This window comes from Numida meleagris, chromosome 1, assembly GCF_002078875.1.
Source record: "Numida meleagris isolate 19003 breed g44 Domestic line chromosome 1, NumMel1.0, whole genome shotgun sequence".
NCBI lineage: Eukaryota > Metazoa > Chordata > Aves > Galliformes > Numididae > Numida > Numida meleagris.
In genome coordinates, this window is record NC_034409.1 from 39,698,724 (window position 1) to 39,711,392 (window position 12,669).

General features: G+C 37.0%; 1 protein-coding gene across 4 annotated transcripts in view; it reads left to right on the forward strand.

Moving 5' to 3' along the window:
• Positions 1-12,669, forward strand: part of SYT1 (synaptotagmin 1) — a 316,371-nt gene that overhangs the window by 90,036 nt on the left and 213,666 nt on the right. For all 4 annotated transcript variants that reach the window (XM_021385239.1, XM_021385240.1, XM_021385242.1 and 1 more), the window contains exon 2: positions 6,260-6,321. The gene's annotated coding sequence lies outside the window, so the exon portion shown is untranslated. The remainder of the gene's footprint in view (positions 1-6,259; positions 6,322-12,669) is intronic.

Sequence of the window (12,669 nt, forward strand, 5' to 3'; positions counted from 1 at the left end):
AAATGAAGTTACACTCTGGTAAACTTCTCAGGGCCTTTTGTTACTTTTAAATTGTAGTAGTAATATTGTGTGTTCACAGTTTCAAATGTAAGAATGTGTGCTTTGTGTAAAAGTTGAAAATTGTACTGTTTGTGAAGAAAATGGCTGAGATAGCCTGCAATCACAAAGCAGCCACAGCAAGCTGTGCACTGTGAAGATTCTGCCCTGAGCAGCTCCGCAGTTACTGAGTGGCAGATGCAGCAAAGTGGTTGAAGTATCCATATATAGCGTGAACACATCCAGCCGTCTGCTTTAATGGAGAGATTTCCTGGGTGCCTGTGCCACATTTGGTGTACATCCATATCTCTGCCACATCTGACATCCCATTTATACAGCAGGATTACAGTAGCTGCACTGCGAAATGGGTGGTAAAAGAGGAAGAGCCATATATGATCCTGCACAGAAGCTGAAGAAATGCTAGTACTGCCCAAAATCCTGATGGTCTCTTGACATTCCTGTCTGTGGTCAAGAGGTGTCCTAGGAATATAAGCTCAAGTCGGTTCAGATACTGATTTGTCGCTGTACTGTCATTGGCCGTATTATCACTCTTAATAGGTTTTCTTTCATAGAAAGAGAATCTTTTGGTGCCCACTGATTCATATGATTGTTTATTGATCATGAAGTTATGGTACTGCCCTGAGTGTGCTTGATTGAAATATCAAAGTGGATGGCTCTTTTAACATCAAGCCAAGCATGAGGATAAAGCAGAAGTTGGGAAAGGCTGTTGATGTGCAACAGGAGATCTGTCAGTGACAACAAGTGTTTCACTCCCTCTTTGTATGTCCCTTCCTTTTGATTTCTTTTTTTTTTATTATCCTTTCATTATATTTTATTTTCCATTTTGTTGCCCTAGATTTCTCTCTTATATTGAAAAAGCAGCACATTTTGATTGTTTGTCTTCTCTCTTTCATTTCCCACTCCAGTAGCCTTTTTCTTTCCTTTAGGAAAACCAGCAGCGTGCATCCACAAACTTGCTCCCTGTCCTGTTTTTTGCTTGCTTTGCTTGCTTGCTCCCTCCCAGTTCTGAGAGGACCGAGAATCTGGTATCAGGCTCTGACAGGCAGAAATCCGCTGTCTCTTCTTTGTACACTGACACCTAATGGCAGGCACGCATCTCTGAAACTTTGTAATGCCTTGGGTTGTTTTAAAACCCGCTGAACTGTTGCAATCCAAGTTGTGAGAGCTGCTGAGTACATTTCTGTGCAGTTTTCACTGAATTAATCCCATTCTGTGTACAGTCTGAGGGGCTTTCCAGAAAAAGTGGTCTGTAGAAGTGCTTAGCTATCCTACTACTATTATTCCGTGATCAGACTGGCTAATTGCCAGACTTTCCAGTAAACTTGCTATAAAGATGACAATAAATACTTTTTCCAGTTTACTAGATAACTTTCTACTCGAGGTTTTTGACTCACAAAATAGAGAAGACTACCAAGTCTCTGTCCATTTTCCTGCAACTTGATGTTTATATGTTATCACCTCTGCCATCATATGTGTATTTTTTTCAAATAATGTGTATGTTGTTTTCCACTATTCTGTACTGTTGTCCATCGTTTCTTATTGGCAAGGAGTCAAGGAGATGGGTGTGAGGGAAAGAGCGCTATTAGGTAATATACGGTAGCTTAAATGAGTGCTATTTTGTTACTTTTGTGGAGGTATATTTAGAATTAGTTTCTGTTCTTCTATATTAAAGGCCTGAATTCAGCCAGTAATGACCTCAATAGTGCCTGTTTTGATGTAATCCCTGCTTGCTGACTGCTGTTCCAAGAATAAAAATTTAAGCCAAAAGATTTAATGAAATCCTTTGGGATTAGTGCTCACTGGCTGGGGAAATTACATATCAACCTTTTCTCTGTACTCTAACCATAATGTTTGGTATTTGAATAGGAGGGTGTCCAAGAGAGACGACTCTGAGTTCATCAATAATTTACATTTTTGTTAGTTACAAACCTGGTATTTGGGATTCTGTTGCCATAGTAATCCATCTGGGCCTGAACGGATAGTGTTTTAAGTGGTGGTTGTATAGGGATTCACAGTGTGTGCTTTAAATCCCTTCTAAACTAATCCTCAGATCTGTTCTGTGACTTATTTGAGGCTTTGACAAAATCAATGTTACTCACAGGAAAAAGTTTATGCTGAGCAAATTAAACCCATAAAATATTAGAATATGCATATGATCAAGAACTTCAGTTTATCGTGTATGACAATTTCTGTTTCAATACGTGGAACAATTAATAAATGCCCACAACTCCATTTTTTTCAAAATACATTTAATTTATTGCACATTATGCAACTGGAAATTACCCAGACTCTGTACTGGTTTATTAGCTAATTTATACTTCATAATCAAATGCTAGACTCATTTTCCCAGATGTCAGTTTTACATTTTACAGGATGTCAATCTATTCATAATACTGTATAACATTCATTTTCAATTAATCTTTTTTCCTCTCTATAAATTATTGTAAGGGTGACCAAAAAAAAATTTGAAATACCTATTTTCATTTCTAGCACTGCCGAAGATGAGTATTGAGGCAGCACTGCTAAACTCAGTAGGCAAAACACCAGCTGCTTTTAGTCTGAAGCTCGGCTTGTATTTTTCATTTTACCACCCAATGCTTCCAAGTGGTTTATTGAAACCTCCCAGATGTGCCACATGAAGGGATGTACTCAGACGTGAAGGACAATTGGTAAACTCCCTGGCAAACCTCGACTAAGTTTCAGCTCTGGCAAAACCAAAACTCTACTGAAACTGCCTGATTTCCAGACCTTTTAAATCTTTATAGCAAAAACTGTTGCCCAGTTGTCCTTTGGAATTGTCGGAAAACCATAATACTGATATATCATCACTCCCGAGTATAGAGATTCAGTCTGCAAAATTATTCCTCGGTTTCTGAAAGAAGAGAGAAAAAAAAGCTCAAATAATAACCATATGCTCTACTAATGAGGTTTTAGTCCATAATCCTAAACAGACAAAAAATTGTTTCTTCATACAGTTTATAAAAGATCACACTTCCTGGCTTTAAAGCTAGGAATAGAATAAAAAACAACTGCAGGTGGCCCAAGAGATCTTGACAAAAACTTTATTTACCAGGCAGCTTCACTTTTGTCTTTCATAATATGGCTCACAGTGAATAATGAAGCATGTCATAGCCTTATATGACTTATTTTTGTCATCTGGGATACTGAAAATGTTCTTTGTCACCTGTAATAAATGTAAATCTACTGTTTCTACAAGAGTTGAACAAGTTTCCTGAGAAAAAGTACAGCAAATGTCTTCCTTGCAGTGGAGTGGTATTTCATTTCAAGGGCAACAATGTGCATGTATATTATTAAATTCAGTGTGGCTGACTGAACTTTGTTTATTTTAAAGGTCTCATTCCTCTATCCCAGTTTAATGGGGCTATTGCTGTAATTGTGTGGTTACCACTAAATGTAACTGGGAGCAGATAACTTAAAATTAACTAAAAAGATTTTGTTTTGATTGATGTTGCATATCCTTATGACTAACTGAAGCAAAAGTTGCAGATCGTTTACATGATTACTTACCCTAAGATTACATGCCCTAAAGTGTCTTCTGCAGATACCGTTTGTGCAGTATAGATTATGCTCCAAAGGGATATTACAAGATGTATGCAGGCATATCAAAATGTGTTTCCGTTGATATTTCCTATGGTTTTCATTAGGAAGAGTCTTCTCCTGCAAATGTTACTGAAATGAAAAGGGAGCCCTGAAAGACACTAGCAGTATGACAGATGCTATTTGTGGCTCTGGAAATATAGTTGTCACTGTAGGGGATCTCCTGCACTGAAGACCCACAGGAGTCCATAACCAAGGGTGAATGAATTAATCTTCCAACACATCTCATAAAAAATAGCCTGTGTTTAATAGGAGGTAATAGAAACACAGCTGAATTTCTGTGATATTTCTTTTATCTTTCTCTACAAATACAAGTCTTTGGTTTCCTTTCCTTCTCTCTGTATATTTCAGCTTTGCAGATCATTGCAAAGAGTACTGCTTTTTAGTCCCTGTGACTATTGTTAGATGATATTGATTGGTTTTTACTTATTTATTCCAGATCTGCATTATGGTTTCTGTATGTGTCAGAAACTTTTCCAGTGAACTTGAGGACAGGCAGCCTGGCTGTTCTCAATGGCATTCTACAGTTACTCACTCTTTTCCTTAAATTTACTTCTCTAATCTAGAATTTGAACTGAATTCTTGTTCAGTTATTTCCAACTAAAACTCCAGTAGACATCTATCTTTTCTTTCCTTTACTCTTTCTGTCTTTGCAGCTGAAGGAAATAGTTAATCTTCTGAAAGGCTCAGTAATAATACGACACAGCTTGACACAGACAGCTTAGAGAAACAGGAAAAGATTGAGACAGTGTGCCACAGAGCAGGTGTGACTCTCTGTGTTAATTTCTCTAAGGCACTTACAGCTACCTCTATTCAAATGCAAGATGTACGCAGGGACCTGAACCAAAGCCTTCGCTCTGAACCCTGGGAGAAGATTCGGATTAGAGTTTTTAATTTAAACTTTTCTGTGAATAGATCTGAATTTCAGATCCCTCAGTTTGGGAGAACATGGATGGCAGGGAGAGGCAAAATTTGTGTTGAGTCCCTTCAGTAGGTATTTGAGTACAGTAGTGCAGAGCAGGCCTTTTACAGCCTGTACCACTTCATTTTATACAGCTGATAAGGAGCACCAGGCCTGCTAAGACTATTTCCAGGTGTCTTACAAATCCTAGGAAAGAAGTGAGTTTATCCCAGAGCTGTGTTTTACATCAGCATCTGAATTATTAAAAACCCTTTTGAAATAGGGATTTCTTAGCATCATCCTGCTAACTTCACACCGCATGATAGCTCCACAACTCCTTATGGATCTCTAGGGCATAACAAAGTAGGCACTTAGAAGAGCTAATCCATACAGTTTTAGAAAGTTTAAAATTTAATATCAAAGTAATACAGTCTGCTTCAGGCTCATGGACCTTACAGTCCACAGCAGAAACACGTGTTGCCTAATGGGTATTGTCAATAGACTGACATGCAAATGAGTAGTTTCTGGGATATTTCGGGTACTGAAGGAACAATACAGAAGGCAACATTAACTTGCTATCAAAAAGAAGGGAAAAATAGATTTTTAAATCAATTATGTTCTGAATATTTTATTATTTGGGTCATTAAAGATGGTTGCCAAGTTAATTTAGAGTGTGTTGCTGGATGAGATCACAATTTGACTTTTTTAAAGAGCAGAGTAAGGGTCGATGTGATGTACTATGACAATTTCAGGTAATGGCAATTTTGTTTTCCTCTGAAAAAGTTGATGTAAAATTGAAAATACATTTACCTATCTTGATAACTGTTCATTTGCCTCCCTTTTTTAACCACATTGAACAAATTGGTCACCTTCACATTTAAGTGCCTTCACAGTTTGATCCTGCCTGCTCTTTCACATCACTGCTGCCCTTACTGCAACCCTTATTGCACATCAGTCCCAATTTTCTCCCTTCTCTCACGCAATCTTTATTCAAGAAAACTGTTAATAGTGAAAATCTGCAGCACCAGTACACAGAGTTCTTTCAAATCCTGCCTTAAAATTTATCTCTGCTGTGATGTTATAAACTGTCAAAGACTCAGCAGCTGGTGTGCTGCGATCGTTGCTTATGATGGTAATTGTCTGCATGAAGCAGTGGGAGTTTAGAATCAAACACCCCTCTGCTGCCCATCCCCCTGCCCTTTGGAAGTAGTGAGGGCTGTGCCTGTCCTTGGAGGTACACACTGCTTCTTCCTTACCTCCTCAACCTCATGGGGTAATCCAGCTGAGGTCTAATACAGCATGAGAAATTAGTTTTGAACACGGGATTGCCAACGTGGTGAATGTGAAAGCCTGTCACCTTTTCTGAACTGAGGAGAGCTACAGGTGTTCAAATGCCAATCAGGTGCCCAGAATTTGTATGAAGTTTCAAAAGGGATTTTTCCCCAGAACCTGTGGATTTCCCATGTCTAATTCTATAGTACTTCATAAAAGTAGCAAATTTGTTTTTTAAGGAAATGGAGCCATATGGATTTTCTTCTTTTCTGGGCTCTCACAAAACCCAAGGCTTCAAATCTTGGAGTTAACCAAAGCTTAATATAAATATGGCAAACTTTTTTGCTACAAATGAAACCAAGTAATTTATTTTATGTAGATGATATATGCATCTATTTGTTTTTCTTACAGAAACGTGGAATCCTGAGTAAACGAAGAGAAGAAAGCTGAGCAAACAGTCTGTATTGTGAACAGTAAGTGAACTGACCGCATACTCTGAAGTTGATCATTAGCCGTACTTACATTTTCGTATTTTTCCTATTCACAGTTCTTTTAGCAAGTATAAAAAATGACTGCACTGCGCATCTCTGCCTTTTATCCAACTCAGTTTCATGTCACAGGAGTAGGTTTTATTAATCCTATAATCATCTTAGGTAAGAGGCCCAGATAATCCATGTACTGTATCTTCATCGCTACCCATATTGAAAATATGGCAACTGCTTTTTTCTTCTCAGTAGAAGTGAATTGTAGTGTTAAGTGTTATTCAGCACCATTCTACTTACAGAGTATATGGCTGACAGTAAAACTGAAGGAATTTCTCTCAGCAACTAAGATCAATGACAAGTTTCATTGTTACATTTCATCAGAAGTCATGAAAGGAAATGTGTGACATTTCACCGAACCTGAGGGCAATATAATACTTTTTTGAAAAATTGATGCTGTGTATGTATAGTTATTTATACAATGTACCAAACTGTGCTACCAGTAGGCATTTAATAGGCTTATAATGAAACATACATATTTTCCAAATCATTAGAAAAAAAGAAAAACTTCAGTATAGCTTCAAAACTTTGTTCCTCTTAAGTTTCCATTGCTTCTTCTGTCAGTCAGGCTTTCCTTCCATTCTCCCTGCTTTCTCTCCTCACATCTCATGGTTTATATTTCATGCATCATAGCTCTCTTCACCCTATAGCTTTCCACTTTTATAACTACTCAACTAACCTGCTCCAGCTTCATAGCATTTCCTCACATCTCCCACGCAGGGCCATCTTCCTGTTTGCAGAACTGCCTTGAAGAATGTTTCTGCTTTTTGCAGAATGCAGATCCTTGGAAAATTTTGAGCTTGCTATTTCTAGTATGAAACAGATAGTCTACACACCAAGGCATTACTGGTGTTACTGGATAATATTGCACTGAATAATGCTTTATACTATATCTGAGGATTTCGTGAAGGGTTGCAATGTATTGTAATAGGCATCATCTCTGACGGTTTTTACTAGTGGAAAGTTATGTTGGAAGTTTGGAGAGTAGCTGTTTGACACATGGGATGCCTTCATACAAATCAGTTGTGCTGTTAAGCAGGATCTGAGGTTTTGGCACCAGATTACTGATAGTAATAAGTACAAATAATAGCAATTCCAAGCCATTCATAGAAGTCAAATGATATATGAATATAAAAAATCCTGAGGTCATTTTAGACCTGTTTATAGAAAGCAAATGTCATTATTGCAGACACTCAGACATTTTCTCTTCACTATTATTCCTCTGTCAAGTGGCCAGAACTCACAGGCAGCTGTTTCAGAATAGCATGGATTTATTTGTGTACAGTGAAAAAAAATTAATCAACTATTATTGGTACTCCATCACATAAAAATTCTCTCTCTTCTGCTGACAGAATAGGTTGATGGAACCTTTTCATAGTGTCCATCAGTTAATTCTATCAGTCATGGTATTATGATTATAAACCTCAAATGACCTAACAATGAATATATAATTACAGAAATGAAACTGTACAGTGGTTATTTAACATTTGTAATGTGTAATTTATTTAATACTCTCTTTGGAATATACATGGGAAATTAGAATAATAAAACAGAAATAAAATGGCATTTAACTTTCATCCATCATCAGTGAGAAGCAATGTTACCAGCTTGTATCAGGCTATACTTTCACCATGTTCATGTGTGCTACCTTTGGGCTTGATTCAAACCATCATTGTGAACTGTATGTTATTCATACACTAAACTATGAGTCACTCTTCTGACACTGGAATTGATGAATTGTCCTCATTTTAAAATGTTTTTCTCAACTGTTTTCCTGAATTAAAAGCTAAATTACAAAACATCCAAGGCTAAAGGCAAAAATACTGGATTCCAAGTATAGAAAGAAGATAAAATTGTTTAAGTTCTTATTAAGAAAAAGATATTTGAAAGGTTCAAATAGTTCTTGCCCTTATTTTAAATGCAAGAGGCTTTGTCATTTGGCTTTGAATACTGCAAAAGATCAGTCAGGCTCTTGTGGAAGAGGGAAAAAATCTTGCTGTAAGTTTTCCAAAAAAGTAGTTAGCAGCAATCAAACTTCATCTGCCGTATGCTTTAGTTGGTTTTAACTGATGTCTTCGGTGGCTGTTGGTTAATGGCAACTTTTTCATTCTTCTTCTGCAATAAAGACAGTTCAAGTAAAGTGACATGACTTTGGAGTCTGAAGAGATGAATAGTAAACACAAGGGGAAAGGCCCAGCCATGCTTTGCTGCCATTGGCCCATTGGAGGTTAGACCTGCTGAGAATGACTGTACAGGCAGTGTGACCCCCGTACTTGGAGAGGAACTAAGCTCATGTTACACTTATCTTTATCTCACGAGCATGCAGTATTGCCATTGTTTACCGTAAAAGCTATTTCAAAAGCCTACTGTGTTTGATATTGTACCATTCTGCATATTATATCCAGAGGTATGTAATGTACCAGAGACGAAGTAGCTAAATGAAAGGTTCCTTGGTTTTGGAAGGGTCAGTTTTGTAAAAGTTGAATTTATGAGCCTTCAAAAGGAAATGAGCCTATGGTTTCTGAATGTTCTCTGCTAATCACAGTAATCTTCCCTTACATTGCAATTTCAATCTTTCATTGCAATGCAGTAATCTAGAAGCAGCGTGGAAGTGCCCTCATTCCCTGCGCTCCCAGGTTTTCTCATTGTCCATTAAAATTCATGTGCATATACTGCAAGCATGGATAAAAGAGTTCATTTGAGCATTCACACTACCTGAGTTCTTTAATGAGGTCTTCCCCTAAATTACTTTCACTTCTCCATTAAGTTATTTTTTTCCACAGTGGAAGTATGAAGTGCTGGCAAAATGTGTAGTAACATTTGCATGGTGTAAGGATTTTTTTTTAATTTTGTCTCCGTTTTGGTTATGACGTTAAGACTGTTCAGAGTGGTATATTCTCTGTGACTCTTCGGCTTAAAACTCTGTGCCTCAGAACCTGATTTTTCCTTTTTCTATTGATTGTGTGTTACAGCTACAGCTTTCCATTTTTTAATGTGAGATCTCTGACACGGATTTAGATTCTGTAGTGCTTTGAGATATGCTAGTTATGCAACCTAATTTTGCAAAATGGCTCTGTGTATGTACTTCCCTGGGGCTTCAGTTTAGTTGTCATCTATCATTTTAGCACCGCGAGTGATTACTCTCTACTATTTAATTTATCTTCTGCAGCTTCTCAGTTTTTTCTTCAATTGGTAAACACATACCTTTCTAGACACATTTTCATATGATGTGTTTTCCAAGCACCCCAGACGTCATGTAATTTTATTTTTTTTCCAGCTAGGAATTTAACCATTTAAATACATTATTGGTGGATATTTTGTCTATTACTTGGAAGTTCTGTATTTCAAATCTGTGATGCATGATCCATTTTTCAATGTTAGTGTATTTATTTCATCTGAAACATGCATGTATGCTAACTGCTTCTATGTCTATCAAAAAACAGCAAAAGAAACGAGCACCTTTTTAAGTGTAGGAGCCAAAAGCAGTGGCTGATACTACTGCAGTAGGCTTTAGCCACCTATGCACATTAAGTTTCAAATGCAAAATCTTTGCTAGCTTAGTTTGCTTGTTGGAATTTCACGAGACAGCTTCAGTCATAGGGTTGGTGTCTAAGTGGTTTCTTGTGTGCTGTGTCCTTGTACTACAATTTGCTATTTTTAGACATTACATGGAATATCAACTTAGCTATTATTTTTTTTAAAATAATCAGGACCTTTTGGAGTCACATTCAGCTCTTCATTTAAAAGAGGTTTATTTTGCATTAAGGCATAGTGTGTATGCATATGGTGGCCGCTTTAAACAGTTACTGTGGCAACTCCCAAGAATCTAGTATAATGAACAGCTTCTGTGATCGACATAACAAAGAATTTTTACCTTTATATTTCGCTTTCCCTTACAGTTTTTACTTTGCCTCTATGTCATCTATGATTTGGAATGGGGAGATTATTTATTTTCATTATTTTTTTAAAACTTTTAGTTAACAGTTGTACTTAGTATTTGTGATCACAGTGCAGCTTTGCTGACATTGACAACTACTGTTGTAGCTCTGTCTTCAAGTACAGTCAAGCACTGACATCTCCCCTGTTGCATGCTTTTGGGGGACATTTTGATATTCTTTCTTATGAAAGAGAGCTTTAATCAACACTTGCCTTTTGTTTGTAATTCTTACTGTCTTTGCACAATCCTCTTTTAAAGACTACCAATTCATGATAGGTGAATTCCAGCCCCCATTTCGTAGAGCAGTAGAGATAGCCACTTCTGTCACTGTTCTGTCACTGTTTTTGTAGCGACGTAACTTTGATTAAGAACTGAAAGGATACTATTTCTTATTAACTTAGATATTTGGCATTTTTGATTAGTTCAAAAAATAGCTAAGACAATTCAAGTGATACACATAAAGATTAAGGTGACTCCCACATACGGAGTTGGTGATAGCTGAGTAACAGTTTGGATCATGTCCAAGAATGAGTTTGTTCTTCAGTGATGGCTTTGTTTATTTCTTTCTTTCAAAGTTTCATACTGTAAACCTTATTTTGAAGGCATATAGCTATCATAAACATCACATTTTGACTGCTTTTCTTATGTGAATGAAACTCATCCCAAGTAAGTCTATCCAATAATAAAAAGATCCATTGTCTTTGACCTGTATGCAGGGATATCTTTAAGCAGCTAGTATACTGACAACATTGACTTGATTGTACAATGAATGTACAACAGATTAAAAATATACTTTATGATATTAAACTTAGGTATTTATCTTGATAACCGAAGTGTACAAAAATGTGCTTTGAATTTTTCTTCTTGAAATAAATACTAGGAAAATTCAAAATGAAGTACTGGGAAAATGCTATTCCGTGGTTCACTCATGGGAAATTAATATAGCATGTTCTTTTTCAGGTATTTTTGTTACATAAAACAGCAAGAATTTTTGAATGCTCTAGAGTATATTGAATATAAAGATAGTGGAACTGCAGTGTGCTTCTGCTGCTGTACTTTCAATTTTATACTAAGCTAAAGAGGCAAAGATGTGGTTTTCTGTAAGACATCCTCTGCACAAGGTCTGATCCACCAGATTTGGTCAATATATTCACTACTCGTGACTCTTGTAGCTATGCTAATTGATGTAACAACAGTGATTTGAGCTGAAGGCACACATAGCAATAGGACTGGAGAGAATGACCTCAGGCTGCATCTGGGGAGATTCAGGCCGGATGTTAGTAAAAGGAAATACTTCTTGAGTGAGTGGTCAGGTGCTGGAACGGGCTGCCCAGGGAGGTGATGGAGTCACTGACCATGAGGGTGTTCAAGAAACATTTAGATGTTGTACTGAGGGACATGGCTTAGTGGGAAATAATGATAATAGGTGGATGGTTGGACTGGATGATCTCGGTAGTCTTTTCCAACCTTGGTGATTCTATGATTCTATTTTTGAACGTGGTTGTTTTGCACATAACATACAGGCCATGTTTCTAGTCTCAACTGTTAACATGCTTTAGTTAAGTCATGAAAGCCATTAAGATTGTTTTTTAAGTGAGCCGTATATTTGGGAATTTTTCTCATCACTACCTGATTCCCATGATTGTGCTTCGGTCCCTCCAAAATCTAAGGATTAGAGGTGTATTTTTCATTGAAAGGTGAGATTTTCATGCAGTCACATGGATCCAGGAGTGGGAGCTTCCGGGGATAACTTCCAAACTTTTATTGCAGTCTGGCAATCCTAAATACATGATAGCCTGGAGGTCTCTGCCAGTACTGTACAGCAGTATACTTTGATCTTTCCTATAATCGGTCTCCCAATACCTTTTCATTTCTAATGGAAATAGTGCCCAGGCTGCACTTATACCATAAGCCGATTTTACTCATCCTTACAACTTGTGATGCCAAATGAAAACATTTGTTTTAGGAAGAAGGATAAGAAAAAAAGGAGTAAGATGTCATTTAGAGTGTACAACCTTAACCATCTTTAATGGGATTTTGCTCTTAGAAGTGTGTCTCGGTGCTTGAATCATTAAATGAAATGCTTAACATCAACAGAGTTTATTTAAAGATCTAATTTTACTTCAGGGAAAATAATTTTAGGGACCTTAAACTGCATTAAACTATTAGTTATTTAACCACTAGCTATTTAACTGTTAATAGTTTATCCTGCAGATAACAATGATTCCTTTTGGAGAGTTATGGTCTATTGGGCAAATATGCATTGAGGGAGGTTTTAAAATGGGAATTACATCTAAACTTTATAATTATGCACTTAGACATTTCTTAAGGAGAATAGAAGC